The sequence below is a fragment of the Phyllobates terribilis genome, unplaced genomic scaffold (genome assembly GCF_046119375.1).
Source record: "Phyllobates terribilis strain yellow unplaced genomic scaffold, ASM4611937v1 Scaffold_9__5_contigs__length_417890890, whole genome shotgun sequence".
NCBI classification, from domain to species: Eukaryota; Metazoa; Chordata; class Amphibia; order Anura; family Dendrobatidae; genus Phyllobates; species Phyllobates terribilis.
In genome coordinates, this window is record NW_027362769.1 from 381,978,452 (window position 1) to 381,995,494 (window position 17,043).

The 17,043-nt window shown below is 48.8% G+C and overlaps 1 protein-coding gene across 1 annotated transcript in view; it reads left to right on the forward strand.

The window, feature by feature from the left end:
• The window catches only part of AXIN1 (axin 1), a 126,717-nt gene that overhangs the window by 75,808 nt on the left and 33,866 nt on the right, over window positions 1-17,043 (forward strand). The gene's annotated exons all lie outside the window — the stretch shown is intronic.

The window sequence follows — 17,043 nt, forward strand, 5'->3', positions numbered from 1 at the left end:
CTCCCGGTAGAAGACTTCTGGGTGAGCACCGCTCCGGCTCCGGAGGAGGAGGCATCAACCTCCAGGTAGAATTGTTTATTACAGTCCGGACGGTGCAGGACGGGAGCAGAGGCGAAGGCTTTCTTTAGGGAAAGGAAGGCCTCCTCGGCTTCAGGCGACCATGTCCTGGGGTTAGCCCCCTTACGGGTAAGTGCACATATGGGAGCAGTCCGAGACGAGAAGTGTGGGATGAAAAGACGATAATAATTAGCGAAGCCCAGGAATCGCTGTATCGCCTTTAAACCTTCAGGACGAGGCCATTTTAGAACGGAAGAGAGCTTCTCGGGATCCATTTGCAGACCTGTTTGGGAGATGACATAGCCCAAGAACGGAAGGGAGGTCTGATCGAAGAGGCACTTCTCGTATTTGGCGTAAAGGTGGTTCTGCCGAAGCCTAAGCAGGACCTGACGAACATCCCTCCGGTGTGTGGGGAGATCCGGAGAGAAGACCAAGATATCGTCCAGGTATACCACTACGCAGGAGTACAGGAGGTCACGGAAGATGTCGTTGACTAGTTCCTGAAAGACCGCGGGAGCATTACAGAGACCGAAGGGCATCACAAGGTACTCGTAGTGACCGTCCCGGGTATTGAATGCCGTCTTCCACTCGTCTCCTTGACGGATACGGACCAGATTATACGCTCCTCGTAGATCCAGCTTGGAGAAGATCCTGGCGCCCTTGAGACGGTCAAACAATTCGGAGATGAGTGGCAGGGGATATTTGTTTTTTACCGTGATGAGATTGAGTCCTCTGTAGTCAATACAGGGACGTAGCGAGCCGTCTTTCTTTTTGACAAAGAAGAATCCGGCTCCAGCCGGGGAGGTAGATTTTCGGATAAATCCCCTAGCCAGATTCTCTTCAATGTACTCAGACATGGCTCGGGTCTCGGCTGCAGACAACGGGTAGATACGCCCACGGGGAGGAGTGGTGCCAGGTACCAGGTCGATCGGGCAATCGTATGGCCTATGGGGTGGCAACGTCTCAGCTTCCTTCTTACCGAAGACGTCCGCATAGGGCCAGTAGGGAGCCGGGAGACCAGGTAAGTTAGCTGGAGTAGGCTGAGGGCGAAGTGGACGGACCGGGACCAGGCAGGTCCTATGGCAGTCAGGACCCCATCGGAGTACTTCACCGGACCGCCAGTTCAATACGGGTTCATGTGTCTGGAGCCAAGGTAGACCTAGCAACAGGGAGTGAGAAAGTCCGGACAGCACATGGAATGAGATCTCCTCAGAGTGCAGCATTCCCACCTGCAGGGTTATGGGTTCGGTGACGAGCAGGATGGTCTCCGAGAGAAGTCTTCCATCCACGGAGGCGACTGACAATGGTTCAGCCAGGGACTTGGTGGGAATATGGTATCTCTCTACCAGAGACTGGGAGATGAGGTTTCCAGCAGCTCCAGAATCCAGATGGGCGAGTTCAAAGAGACGGTTTTCTCCCCAAGCAATAGAGACCGGTAAGGTCAGAGACAGAGAGGGCTTACTTTTGTCTAGGACGACCTCTCCGAGTGGTCCTAGACACTGGCGTTTCCCGGCTTTTCCGGGCAGGAACGGATGAAGTGTTTCATACTGCCACAATAGAAACAGCTTCCCTCGGCTCGGCGAGATTCTTGGCGAGAACCGACCATCTTGGTCTGGTCGACCTGCATAGGCTCAGGAGAGTGTAGCTGAGGAGAGACGGAGGGAGTGACGGGTTTCTGAAAAGTAGGAGCTAGACGTGGAAACCTCCTCTCACGGGTGACCTCTTTGGCACGCTCCTGGAACCGCAGGTCAATCCGGGTGGCAAGAGTTATTAGGTCATCGAGAGTGGTAGGAATGTCCCGACCGGCAAGTTCATCTTTAATACAGCCGGACAGACCCTCCCAGAAGACGGAAACCAGAGCGTCATTATCCCAGGCCAGCTCCGAGGCAAGGGTACGGAACCGTATGGCATATTGGCCCACGGTGAGACTTCCCTGACGGAGGCGTAGCAGAGATGATGCGGATGAGGTCTTCCGTCCGGGTTCGTCGAAGACTTTCCGGAAAGCCGTGAGAAAGGCAGGCAAGTCGGACACCAGGGGGTCTCCTCTCTCCCATAGAGGATTTAGCCAGGCCAGGGCCTCTCCGGTGAGATGGGACATGATGAAGGCAATTTTGGCCCGGTCGGAGTTAAACTGGTGAGACAGGAGTTCAAAGTGCAGGGTGCACTGATTTATGAAGCCCCGAGCCTGGGCGGAGTCGCCTCCGAAACGAGGAGGTGCAGAAAGCCGGGGTCCGGGGTAGGATACCATGTTATTAGTGGGCAGTGGAGCTGCCGGATTGCGAGTCATGGCACTGGCGGTGGTTGCAGGCAGAGCAGTCAGAGTGTCCAGGCGAGAATTGACATTCCGCAGGTGACCCAGGATGGACTCCTGTTGGGACCTCTGACGGGACAGTTCATGACACAGGTCCGAGAGCGAGGGAGCTTGGGTGCCACCGGGTTCCATGGCCCGAGCAAACTGTAACGGGTCTGGGAGGCGGAACCTCTGAGCTACTATACAAGGGGGCGGTCCTTGTAAGGGAGCGGGTGGCGACCAGGGTAGACGGGCAGGCAGTCACAGCAAGTGACCGGGGCAGTCTCTGGATGAACGGGCAGGAGGTCACGGCAAGTGACCGGGGCAGTCTCTGGATGAACGGGCAGGAGGTCACGGCAAGTGACCGGGGCAGTCTCTGGATGAACGGGTGGTCACAGCATGTGACGGTGGAGCCTCCAGGAAGACCAACAGACAGGTAGCAGATGAGCGCTCCCAGGTGAGCGGGCAGGAGTCTCTGGACAGGTGGGTGGTCACAGCACGTGACGGCAGAGCCTCCTGGTAGGCTAGCAGACAGGCAGCAGATGAGCGCTCCCAGGTGAGCGGGCAAGCTGGTCCTTAGACAGACTGACAGGAGTTGGAAGGCAGACCGTCGGACCTCAGGCAAGCAGGCAGGTAGAAGATGTGCGCTCCCAGGTGAGCGGGCAAGCTGGTCCTTACACAGACTGACAGAAGTTGGAAGGCAGACCGTCGGACCTCAGGCTAGCAGGCAGGTAGCAGGATATCAGGCAGGAATTAGACAGCAGACTGGCAGGAATCTGGCAGGTATCTGGCAGGTAACTGGCAACGGGACCTGAGGGCTGAAGCAGAGTAGTGAACAGTGCTACAACATTGCTCGGGCACCTCCATTTTGGAGGAGGTGCCTTTTATATGGGAGGTCCTCCGGCAATTGGCCGGGGACTCCTTAGGACGGCGCACGCGGTCCCTTTAAGAGAGAGGGAGCGCGCGCGCGCCCTAAGCACACTACCGGGGAAGGAGCGCGTGCCGGAAGCAGCGGGGAGAGCAGCGCTGGAGGAGCGGGGAGGTGAGAGGGACGGCGTCTCTGCCTAGAACGGGGCAGAGACGCCGATGCTACAGATACATGATAAGATTCTGTCTGCAGTCACCACTAGGGAGAGCTCCCTGTATACAGAGACACATGATAAGATTCTGTCTGCAGCCACCACTAGGGGGAGCTCCCTGTATAAAGAGACACATGATAAGATTCTGTCTGCAGCCACCACTAGGGGGAGCTCCCTGTATACAGAGATACAGGATAAGATTCTGTCTGCAGTCACCACTAGGCGGAGCTCCCTGTATACAGAGATACATGATAAGATTCTGTCTGCAGCCACCACTAGGGGGAGCTCTCTATACAGAGATACAGGATAATATTCTGTCTGCAGATACCACTAGGGGGAGCTCTCTGTATACAGAGACACATTCTAAGATTCTGTCTGCAGCCACCACTAGGGGGAGCTTCCTGTATACAGAGATACATGATAAGATTCTGTCTGCAGCCACCACTAGGGGGAGCTCCCTGTATACAGAGATACATGATAAGATTCTGTCTGCAGCCACCACTAGGGGGAGCTCCCTGTATACAGAGATACATGATACGATTCTGTCTGCAGCCACCACTAGGGGGAGCTCCCTGTATACAGAGATACATGATACGATTCTGTCTGCAGCCACCACTAGGGGGAGCTCCCTGTATACAGAGATACATGATAAGATTCTGTCTGCAGCCACCACTAGGGGGAGCTCCCTGTATACAGAGATACATGATAAGATTCTGTCTGCAGCCACCACTAGGGGGAGCTCCCTGTATACAGAGATACATGATAAGATTCTGTCTGCAGCCACCACTAGGGGGAGCTCCCTGTATACAGAGATACATGATAAGATTCTGTCTGCAGCCACCACTAGGGGGAGCTCCCTGTATACAGAGATACATGTTAAGATTCTGTCTGCAGCCACCACTAGGGGGAGCTCCCTGTATACAGAGATACATGATAAGATTCTGTCTGCAGCCACCACTAGGGGGAGCTCCCTGTATACAGAGATACATGATAAGATCCTGTCTGCAGTCACCACTAGGGGGAGCTCCCTGTATCCAGAGATGCATGATAAGATTCTGTCTGCAGCCAGCACTAGGGGGAGCTCCCTGTATCCAGAGATACATGATAAGATTCTGTCTACAGCCACCACTAGGGGGAGCTCCCTGTATCCAGAGATACATGATAAGATTCTGTCTGTAGCCACCACTAGGGGGTGCTCCCTGTATACAGTCTGAAGCCACTACTAGGGGTAGCTCTCTATACCGAGATACAGGATAATATTCTGTCTGCAGATACCACTAGGGGGAGCTCTCTGTATACAGAGATACATGATAAGATTCTGTCTGCAGCCACCACTAGGGGGAGCTCCCTGTATACAGAGATACATGATAAGATTCTGTCTGCAGCCACCACTAGGAGAAGCTCTCTGTATACAAAGACACATTATAAGATTCTGTCTGCAGCTACCACTAGGGGGAGCACCCTGTATACGGATTTATCAATCACTATCTATGCAGTAAACTCCCTCTAGTGGTGGAAAATAAATAAATAAATATATATACCTGTTGGGCAGGAAATAGCTCAAGAACGCACCTCCAAGTATTGTAGAATTTGCCTAAAAATTGTAGATTATCTTCTATTAATAGGACAGAGGATATTTTACTGATTACTGGGGGTGAGACCGCTGGTACCCCAGTGAGGCTCTGGATCTGGACTCTACGGGACCCCACCTTAAATTGATTGGAGGTGCACATGCTCGACATCCACACCATTCATTGGCATGGGGACTGTCGGAAATAGAGGAGCACTGTAGTTAATGTTATCTAGCATAAATAAATTGGATGTGGAGAATGGGCACCTCCGCTCAATGGCAGAGACAGATTCCACGATCAGTGGTCTGACCCCCAGCAATCGGTAAGTCATCCTATATGCCTATTACAGTGCCCACAGAGACAGAGCAGCCTTTATGGTACTCCTCGATGATACGTCTTCATGTCCTGCGCTGTTGTGCGTACTAATAGCCCCATGACCAGAATACATATACTGAAGCGCTGACGTATATTTCAGCCATATTTCATAGTACATCGTATGCACAGCCCAAATGTGATGATATCGCAGGGATTTCATCTGTTGTCTATGACCCCCAATTGTGACATTGAATCGTCCTGGCTTAGTTACCTGGAGTAACTCTGATAGATTTGCATTTCCTATGAAGGGTTCCCGGTGAGGTTTGGCAAGGCTTGTAACAGCTCTAAGACTTGACTTCCTGCATGATTGCCACCCTGCATTGTTGGGCTGGTGCCCTGGTGATGTAACCCGAGAAATCCTGCCAAATCCGGAGCTTGCGGCATCTGGGCGGCTGCAAGACAGAGAGAGAAAGAGTCATGTACAAAAACGTCTCAGAAATGTGCCTTATTTATCTTGGATATAACCTCTAATCATGTCGGAGGCCGAACCTGCATCTAATCCGTTCTTGGGCATAAAAGAGACGGTATCGGGATAGATGGAGAAATGAAGCGGCGTGCGTATAAGATGTTCTCCATCAATCAAGGTAATATATGCAATGTGGGAATTTCACTCCCCTTTATTAAAATGAGGCATAAAGTTGCTATCTCATCTCCTCAGAGAACCGAGGAATTGTTACAATGTATTACTGCGGTCATGTGCAGACTAGACGTGCACGGCCTTGGATACGTCTAGTTGGAATGCGGCCGGGAGTATGCAAATCGCATACTTGCGGTCACAAGACCGCCCGCTCCTGGCAAACTATCTCAAGTCTAAAGTCACATAGAGTTCATCCATGCCTCCTTCCTGGTAAGCTATGCAAAGTTTTCAAAAAATTGGCACAAACATTTCAAAAACCACATTTTCCACAACTGAAAAAATTTCGCAACATTTCAAACAGTTTTACGCTAGATTTCGAACACTTAGGGCCCAATTCATCATGCGCATTTTTTTTTTTTTTTTAAGTCACTTTTTCTATTTTTTCCTTGTGGTATCCATTGTGTTTTTTGCATCAAATTCTTCCAAATGTTGCAAGCAGTTTGTGAATTTTTAGCAAAAAAAATAGTGCTTTTTATTGTTGTCTTGTTACCATTTTAGAACTTGGATAAAATGTCACAAAATTTACAGGAAAAATTACAGGCGTACATAAAACCACTTCACAAGGAGACTGGAGTATATTTGCACCAAATTTTTTGTGATTTTAAAAAGTCCCGGTTGAGGAATTGGCTGCAAAATCTAAAGACCCCAAACTACCCCCTCAACGACGAACAAAAATAAGAGAACACATAAAACATAGACTTTTAAAAAAAAAGACAAAAATTAGAAGAATAAGGCGCAAATGAAAAACAGGTGAAAAACACCAAAAACAAGACAAAAAAAGTCACAAATGCAATAATGAATCGGATCATTTTCTTTTTTCTTACTGACCTCCTCAGTATGAAAAAGCACAGCAGGAAAAAAGGTATACTGCTATATACCAGCCTGACGGAGGCCAAAAAGACTCTCTGTTGGCCTTCAACTGGTGAATAGAGGCATATACAGTATATGCAGCTGAAAAATGAAGTGTAAAAGATTGCAACCATATCGGATGATCGAAATAATGCCTCCGTGTACAGTGACAAAATGACTATCATGATGATATTATCTTACGCAGGGTGAGGTATCACTTACACTGCAAAAAAGGGAAACAATTCAAAACATAATATGAAGGATAATACAAAATATGTCTGTATAGAAAACATACATTCCTCACAGGGTAAAGGAGATACTTAATATCCTAACAAAAGGGAGTTATAACAGTAACCGGCGTATAGAGAGCAGCGATCGTTAGATGTGCGTACACGCTGCTCAGCTCCTCGCTGACGTCAGCAGATTGAATTTCCCTTGGCCTTTTGCCTCTGAACTAACTGGTCTGATGGGTCATCCCTTACTGGTTTAAAGCTGGCGTGATCCCAAAGATGGATCTGATGTATAGGCAAAATGATTTATGGCTGCCTTGATTATGGGGGTACTTTATGGCTGGCACTGTTTCTGGGTGAACCTTCTTTCTGGCTCATCTTGATTAAGGGTAATATATGGCAATGTTCTTTGATAAATTCTGTAACTGACCATGATTATGGGGCACTGTATGACTGGCACGGTTCTTGAATTAACGCTCTTCCTTTTTGACCCTGGTTATGTGGGTGCACTATGGTGGGCACTGTTCCTGGGAGATCTCTTTCTGTCTCACCCTGATTACTGGGACACTCTATGGCAGGCACTGCTCTTGCACTAACTCTCTTCATGACTGACCATGATTATGGGGCACTCTATGGCGGGCACTGCTCTTGGACTAACTCTCTTCATGACTGACCATGATTATGGGGCACTCTATGGCGGGCACTGCTCTTGCACTAACTCTCTTCATGACTGACCATGATTATGGGGCACTCTATGGCGGGCACTGCTCTTGGACTAACTCTCTTCATGACTGACCAAGATTATGGGGCACTCTATGGTGGGCACTGCTCTTGCACTAACTCTCTTCATGACTGACCATGATTATGGGGCACTCTATGGCGGGCACTGCTCTTGGACTAACTCTCTTCATGACTGACCATGATTATGGGGTACTGTATGGCTGGCACTGCTCTTGGACTAACTCTCTTCATGACTAACCATGATTATGGGGCACTCTATGGCGGTCACTGCTCTTGCACTAACTCTCTTCATGACTGACCATGATTATGGGGCACTCTATGGCGGGCACTGCTCTTGCACTAACTCTCTTCATGACTGACCATGATTATGGGGCACTCTATGGCGGGCACTGCTCTTGGACTAACTCTCTTCATGACTGACCATGATTATGGGGCACTCTATGGCGGGCACTGCTCTTGCACTAACTCTCTTCATGACTGACCATGATTATGGGGCACTTTATGGTGGGCACTGCTCTTGCACTAACTCTCTTCATGATTGACTATGATTATGGGGCACTCTATGGCGGGCACTGCTCTTGGACTATCTCTCTTCATGACTGACCATGATTATGGGGCACTCTATGGCGGGCACTGCTCTTGCACTAACTCTCTTCATGACTGACCATGATTATGGGGCACTCTATGGCGGTCACTGCTCTTGCACTAACTCTCTTCATGACTGACCATGATTATGGGGCACTCTATGGCGGGCACTGCTCTTGCACTAACTCTCTTCATGACTGACCATAATTATGGGGCACTCTATGGCGGGCACTGCTCTTGGACTAACTCTCTTCATGACTGACCATGATTATGGGGTACTGTATGGCTGGCACTGCTCTTGGACTAACTCTCTTCATGACTGACCATGATTATGGGGCACTCTACGGCGGGCACTGCTCTTGCACTAACTCTCTTCATAACTGACCATGATTATGGGGCACTATGGCGGGCACTGCTCTTGCACTAACTCTCTTCATGACTGACCATGATTATGGGGCACTCTATGGCGGGCACTGCTCTTGCACTAACTCTCTTCATGACTGACCATAATTATGGGGCACTCTATGGCGGGCACTGCTCTTGGACTAACTCTCTTCATGACTGACCATGATTATGGGGCACTCTATGGTGGGCACTGCTCTTGGACTAACTCTTTTCATGACTGACCATGATTATGGGGCACTCTATGGCGGGCACTGCTCTTGGACTAACTCTCTTCATGACTGACCATGATTATGGGGCACTCTATGGCGGGCACTGCTCTTGCACAAACTCTCTTCATGACTGACCATGATTATGGGGTACTGTATGGTGGGCACTGCTCTTGGACTAACTCTCTTCATGACTGACCATGATTATGGGGCACTCTATGGCGGGCACTGCTCTTGCACTAACTCTCTTCATGACTGACCATGATTATGGGGCACTCTATGGCGGGCACTGCTCTTGGACTATCTCTCTTCATGACTGACCATGATTATGGGGCACTCTATGGCAGGCACTGCTCTTGCACTAACTCTCTTCATGACTGACCATGATTATGGGGCACTCTATGGTGGGCACTGCTCTTGCACTAACTCTCTTCATGACTGACCATGATTATGGGGCACTCTATGGCGGGCACTGCTCTTGCACTAACTCTCTTCATGACTGACCATGATTATGGGGCACTCTATGGCGGGCACTGCTCTTGGACTAACTCTCTTCATGACTGAACATGATTATGGGGTACTGTATGGCTGGCACTGCTCTTGGACTAACTCTCTTCATGACTGACCATGATTATGGGGCACTCTACGGCGGGCACTGCTCTTGCACTAACTCTCTTCATGACTGACCATGATTATGGGGCACTCTATGGCGGGCACTGCTCTTGCACTAACTCTCTTCATGACTGACCATGATTATGGGGCACTCTATGGCGGGCACTGCTCTTGCACTAACTCTCTTCATGACTGACCATGATTATGGGGCACTCTATGGAGGGCACTGCTCTAAGACTAACTCTCTTCATGACTGACTGTGATTATGGGGCACTCTATGGCGGGCACTGCTCTTGGACTAACTCTCTTCATGACTGACCATGATTACGGGGCACTCTATGGCGGGCACTGCTCTTGCACTAACTCTCTTCATGACTGACCATGATTATGGGGTACTGTATGGTGGGCACTGCTCTTGGACTAACTCTCTTCATGACTGACCATGATTATGGGGCACTCTATGGCAGCCACTGCTCTTGCACTAACTCTCTTCATGACTGACCATGATTATAGGGCACTCTATGGATGGTACTGCTCTTGGACTAACTCTCTTCATGACTGACCATTATTATGGGGCACTCTATGGCTGGCACTGCTCTTGCACTAACTCTCTTCATGACTGACCATGATTACAGGGCACTCTATGGATGGTACTACTATTGGACTAACTCTCTTCATGACTGACCATGATTATGGGACACTGTATGGCTGGCACTACTCTTGGACTAACTCTCTTCATGACTGACCATGATTATGGGGCACTCTATGGCTGTCACTGCTCTTGGACTAACTCTCTTCATGACTGACTGTGATTATGGGACACTGTATGGCAGGCACTGCTCTTGGACTAACTGTCTTCATGACTTACCATGATTATGGGACACTGTATGGCGGGCACTGCTCTTGGACTAACTCTCTTCATGACTTACCATGATTATGGGCCACTGTATGGCGGGCACTGCTCTTGGACTAACTCTCTTCATGACTGACCATGATTATGGGACACTGTATGGTGGGCACTGCTCTTGGACTAACTCTCTTCATGACTGACCATGATTATGGGGCACTGCATGGCTGGCACTGCTCTTGGACTAACTCTCTTCATGACTGACCATGATTATGGGGCACTCTATGGCTGTCACTGCTCTTGGACTAACTCTCTTCATGACTGACCGTGATTATGGGGTACTGTATGGCTCGCACTGCTCTTGAACTAACTCTCTTCATGACTTACCATGATTATGGGACACTGTATGGCTGGCACTGCTCTTGGACTAACTCTCTTCATGACTGACCATGATTATGGGGCACTCTATAGATGGTACTGCTCTTGGACTAACTCTTTTCATGACTGACCACGATTATGGGACACTCTATGGCAGGCACTGCTCTTGGACTAACTCTCTTCATGACTGACCATGATTATGGGGCACTCTATGGCTGGCACTGCTCTTGGACTAACTCTCTTCATGACTGACCATGATTATGGGGCACTCTATGGATGGTACTGCTCTTGGACTAACTCTCTTCATGACTGACCATGATTATGGGGCACTATATGGCAGGCACTGCTCTTGGACTAACTCTCTTCATGACTGACCGTGATTATCGGGTACTGTACGGCTGGCACTGCTCTTGGACTAACTCTCTTCATGACTGACCATGATTATGGGGCACTCTATCGCGGGCACTGCTCTTGCACTAACTCTCTTCATGACTGACCATGATTATGGGGTAATGTATGGTGGGCACTGCTCTTGGACTAACTCTCTTCATGACTGACCATGATTATGGGGCACTCTATGGCGGGCACTGCTCTTGCACTAACTCTCTTCATGACTGACCATGATTATGGGGCACTCTATGGCGGGCACTGCTCTTGGACTATCTCTCTTCATGACTGACCATGATTATGGGGCACTCTATGGCGGGCACTGCTCTTGCACTATCTCTCTTCATGACTGACCATGATTATGGGGCACTCTATGGCGGGCACTGCTCTTGCACTAACTCTCTTCATGACTGACCATGATTATGGGGCACTCTATGGCGGGCACTGCTCTTGCACTAACTCTCTTCATGACTGACCATGATTATGGGGCACTCTATGGCGGGCACTGCTCTTGGACTAACTCTCTTCATGACTGACCATGATTATGGGGCACTCTATGGCGGGCACTGCTCTTGGACTAACTCTCTTCATGACTGACCATGATTATGGGGCACTCTATGGCAGGCACTGCTCTTGGACTAACTCTCTTCATGACTGACCATGATTATGGGGCACTCTATGGCAGGCACTGCTCTTGCACTAACTCTCTTCATGAGTGACCATGCTTATAGGGCACTCTATGGATGGTACTGCTCTTGGACTAACTCTCTTCATGACTGACCATGATTATGGGGCACTCTATGGGAGCACTGCTCTTGCACTAACTCTCTTCATGACTGACCATGATTATGGGGTACTGTATGGCTGGCACTGCTCTTGGACTAACTCTCTTCATGACTGACCATGATTATGGGGCACTCTATGGCGGGCACTGCTCTTGCACTAACTCTCTTCATGACTGACCATGATTATGGGGTACTGTATGGCTGGCACTGCTCTTGGACTAACTCTCTTCATGACTGACCATGATTATGGGGCACTCTATGGCGGGCACTGCTCATGGACTAACTCTCTTCATGACTGACCATGATTATGGGGCACTCTATGGCGGGCACTGCTCTTGGACTAACTCTCTTCATGACTGACCATGATTATGGGGTACTGTATGGTGGGCACTGCTCTTGGACTAACTCTCTTCATGACTGACCATGATTATGGGGCACTCTATGTATGGTACTGCACTTGGACTAACTCTCTTCATGACTGACCATGATTATGGGGTACTGTATGGCTGGCACTGCTCTTGGACTAACTCTCTTCATGACTGCCCATGATTATGGGGCACTCTATGGCGGGCACTGCTCTTGCACTAACTCTCTTCATGACTGACCATGATTATGGGGTACTGTATGGTGGGCACTGCTCTTGGACTAACTCTCTTCATGACTGACCATGATTATGGGGCACTCTATGGCAGCCACTGCTCTTGCACTAACTCTCTTCATGACTGACCATGATTATAGAGCACTCTATGGATGGTACTGCTCTTGGACTAACTCTCTTCATGACTGACCATTATTATGGGGCACTCTATGGCTGGCACTGCTCTTGCACTAACTCTCTTCATGACTGACCATGATTATAGGGCACTCTATGGATGGTACTACTCTTGGACTAACTCTCTTCATGACTGACCATGATTATAGGACACTGTATGGCTGGCACTACTCTTGGACTAACTTTCTTCATGACTGACCATGATTATGGGACACTGTATGGCGGGCACTGCTCTTGGACTAACTCTCTTCATGACTTACCATGATTATGGGCCACTGTATGGCGGGCACTGCTCTTGGACTAACTCTCTTCATGACTGACCATGATTATGGGGCACTCTATGAATGGTACTGCTCTTGGACTAACTCTCTTCATGACTGACCATGATTATGGGACACTGTATGGCGGGCACTGCTCTTGGACTAACTCTCTTCATGACTGACCATGATTATGGGGCACTGCATGGCTGGCACTGCTCTTGGACTAACTCTCTTCATGACTGACCATGATTATGGGGCACTCTATGGCTGTCACTGCTCTTGGACTAACTCTCTTCATGACTGACCGTGATTATGGGGTACTGTATGGCTGGCACTGCTCTTGGACTAACTCTCTTCATGACTGACCATGATTATGGGGCACTCTATGGATGGTACTGCTCTTGGACTAACTCTCTTCATGACTGACCATGATTATGGGGCACTATATGGCAGGCATTGCTCTTGGACTAACTCTCTTCATGACTGACCGTGATTATCGGGTACTGTACGGCTGGCACTGCTCTTGGACTAACTCTCTTCATGACTGACCATGATTATGGGGCACTCTATGGCTGGCACTGCTCTTGCACTAACTCTCTTCATGACTGACCATGATTATGGGGTACTGTATGGTGGGCACTGCTCTTGGACTAACTCTCTTCATGACTGACCATGATTATGGGGCACTCTATGGCGGGCACTGCTCTTGCACTATCTCTCTTCATGACTGACCATGATTATGGGGCACTCTATGGCGTGCACTGCTCTTGGACTATCTCTCTTCATGACTGACCATGATTATGGGGCACTCTATGGCGGGCACTGCTCTTGCACTATCTCTCTTCATGACTGACCATGATTATGGGGCACTCTATGGCGGGCACTGCTCTTGCACTAACTCTCTTCATGACTGACCATGATTATGGGGCACTCTATGGCGGGCACTGCTCTTGCACTAACTCTCTTCATGACTGACCATGATTATGGGGCACTCTATGGCAGGCACTGCTCTTGGACTAACTCTCTTCATGACTGACCATGATTATGGGGCACTCTATGGCAGGCACTGCTCTTGGACTAACTCTCTTCATGACTGACCATGATTATGGGGCACTCTATGGCAGGCACTGCTCTTGCACTAACTCTCTTCATGAGTGACCATGCTTATAGGGCACTCTATGGATGGTACTGCTCTTGGACTAACTCTCTTCATGACTGACCATGATTATGGGGCACTCTATGGCGGGCACTGCTCTTGCACTAACTCTCTTCATGACTGACCATGATTATGGGGTACTGTATGGCTGGCACTGCTCTTGGACTAACTCTCTTCATGACTGACCATGATTATGGGGTACTGTATGGCGGGCACTGCTCTTGGACTAACTCTCTTCATGACTGACCATTATTATGGGGCACTCTATGGCTGGCACTGCTCTTGCACTAACTCTCTTCATGACTGACCATGATTATAGGGCACTCTATGGATGGTACTACTCTTGGACTAACTCTCTTCATGACTGACCATGATTATGGGACACTGTATGGCTGGCACTACTCTTGGACAAACTCTCTTCATGACTGACCATGATTATGGGACACTGTATGGCGGGCACTGCTCTTGGACTAACTCTCTTCATGACTTACCATGATTATGGGCCACTGTATGGCGGGCACTGCTCTTGGACTAACTCTCTTCATGACTGACCATGATTATGGGGCACTCTATGGCTGTCACTGCTCTTGGACTAACTCTCTTCATGACTGACCGTGATTATGGGGTACTGTATGGCTTGCACTGCTCTTGGACTAACTCTCTTCATGACTTACCATGATTATGGGACACTGTATGGCTGGCACTGCTCTTGGACTAACTCTCTTCATGACTGACCATGATTATGGGGCACTCTATAGATGGTACTGCTCTTGGACTAACTCTTTTCATGACTGACCACGATTATGGGACACTCTATGGCAGGCACTGCTCTTGGACTAACTTTCTTCATGACTAACCATGATTATGGGGCATTCTTTGGCTGACACTGTTCCTGGGTAAATACTGTGTCCGACCCTGATCATGGGGGGCACTATATGACTGGTAGTGGATTAACTCTTTCTCTCTGATACTGAATATGGGGTGCACTATAAGGCTAACACTTCCAGATAAAACTCTGTCTGACCCTAATATGGGGGCACCCTTTGGCTGACCTTGAACCTTCTTTCTTTCTGACACTGAATATAAGGACAGAGCTGTATTGTGGTCCATAGTGTACTGTATATAGCAGCCCCCAAGACAGAATACAATCCAATAGGATATGTTCACAGAGGTTATTTTTTTTGCAGATCCGCATAAAAAAAAACATACAAAATGCTTGAACGACTCTTCCTATAAATGTGAAATCCATTTGGTTGTCCATACGACGAGTTTTTTTTAAACATTTTTTTGTAAAGAGGTTTTGAAAAACGTGGTGGGGAGGGGGGGAAGGTACGTCACTCCTTTGGGGCGAATTTCCCCTCAAACTTGACACATCAAGTCAAAAAGCTGCAGAAAACCGTTCAGTAAAAAAAAAAAGCTTAAAAAAACCCTTAAAGGCCACTAAAAAAAAATTCAGGAAAAAAAAAACTCCAAAGTCGTTGTGTTTTGCTTAAAAAAATTTGTCGTTTTTGAACTCCTCAAAAAATTCAGAGATCATAGCCTTAGGGTATGCTCACAAGTGTTAAAACCGCAACATGGGAAGAATACGATATCGACTGTCCTATTGCACGGTACGGAAAAGCGAAGTGATGAAAAAAAACCCACAAAATTAGTGGAAACAATTATAAAATTACGATTATTGGGAAACGTGAATGGGATGTGAGGTAGGAGAGTCGCTTCTGAGACTCATATTTCCCCCTTTCTCCTCAGAACAGAGATAGGACCATTGATTCTCCTATTTCAATATATGTGATAGGGATGCAGTGAAAAAACGCAAAATTAGGCGAAACGACTGTACAACATTGATTATCGGTATGCGTAAAAGGGATGTGAGACAGAAAAGTGGCTTCTGGTGCTTTTTCCTTCAAATTTCTCTTCAAATCAGAGCTATGTGACAGGACCATCAAGTCTTCTATTGATTGAATGGAAGAGGCTTTCGGTGAAAAAAAAAAATAGGCAAAATAGCTGTATAATAACGATTATGGGAATGTGAGGTAGAAAAGTGGCTCCTGAGACTTTTTTCTCCACTATTTCTCCTCAGAACATTGCTGTGACAGGACCAGGGGCGGGCTAGGCTGGGTGGCAGAGGAGCAAATGCCCCCCAGATCGATCTTCCAGCAGAGGTTTTGGGGCAGCACGGCCGTCAGCCTTCGCCTTAATACTGCCGCAACCACTCTCCACTGCATGCGCCCTCCCAACAGGCCTGATGGGAGGGCGTGTGGCCTGATGGGAGGGCGCGCGGCCTGATGGGATGGTGCGCCGTCTGATGGGATGGTGCGCGGCCTGATGGGATGGCGCGTGCAGAGGAGAGTGGCCGCGATGCTACTGAAAGGGGGATGGCCTGTGGGCCCACAGATAGGTAGTGATCAGCGTTGGAATGGCAGAGGTGAGTATTTATTTATTTTTTTAATCTGGGGCCATGATACTATGTGGAACACCATGTGGGGCCATGTATACAGTACGGAGCACCATGTGGGGCCATGTATACAGTACAGAGCACCATGCGGGGCCATATATACAGTACAGAGCACCATGTGGGCCATGTATACAGTACAGAGCACCATGCGGGGCCATATATACAGTACAGAGCACCATGCGGGGCCATGTATACAGTACAGAGCACCATGAGGGCCATGTATACAGTACAGAGCACCATGTGGGGCCATATATACAGTACAGAGCACCATGTGGGGCCACGTATACAGTACAGAGCACTATGCAGGGCCATGTATACAGTACGGAGCACCATGTGGGGCCATGTATACAGTACGTAGCACTATGC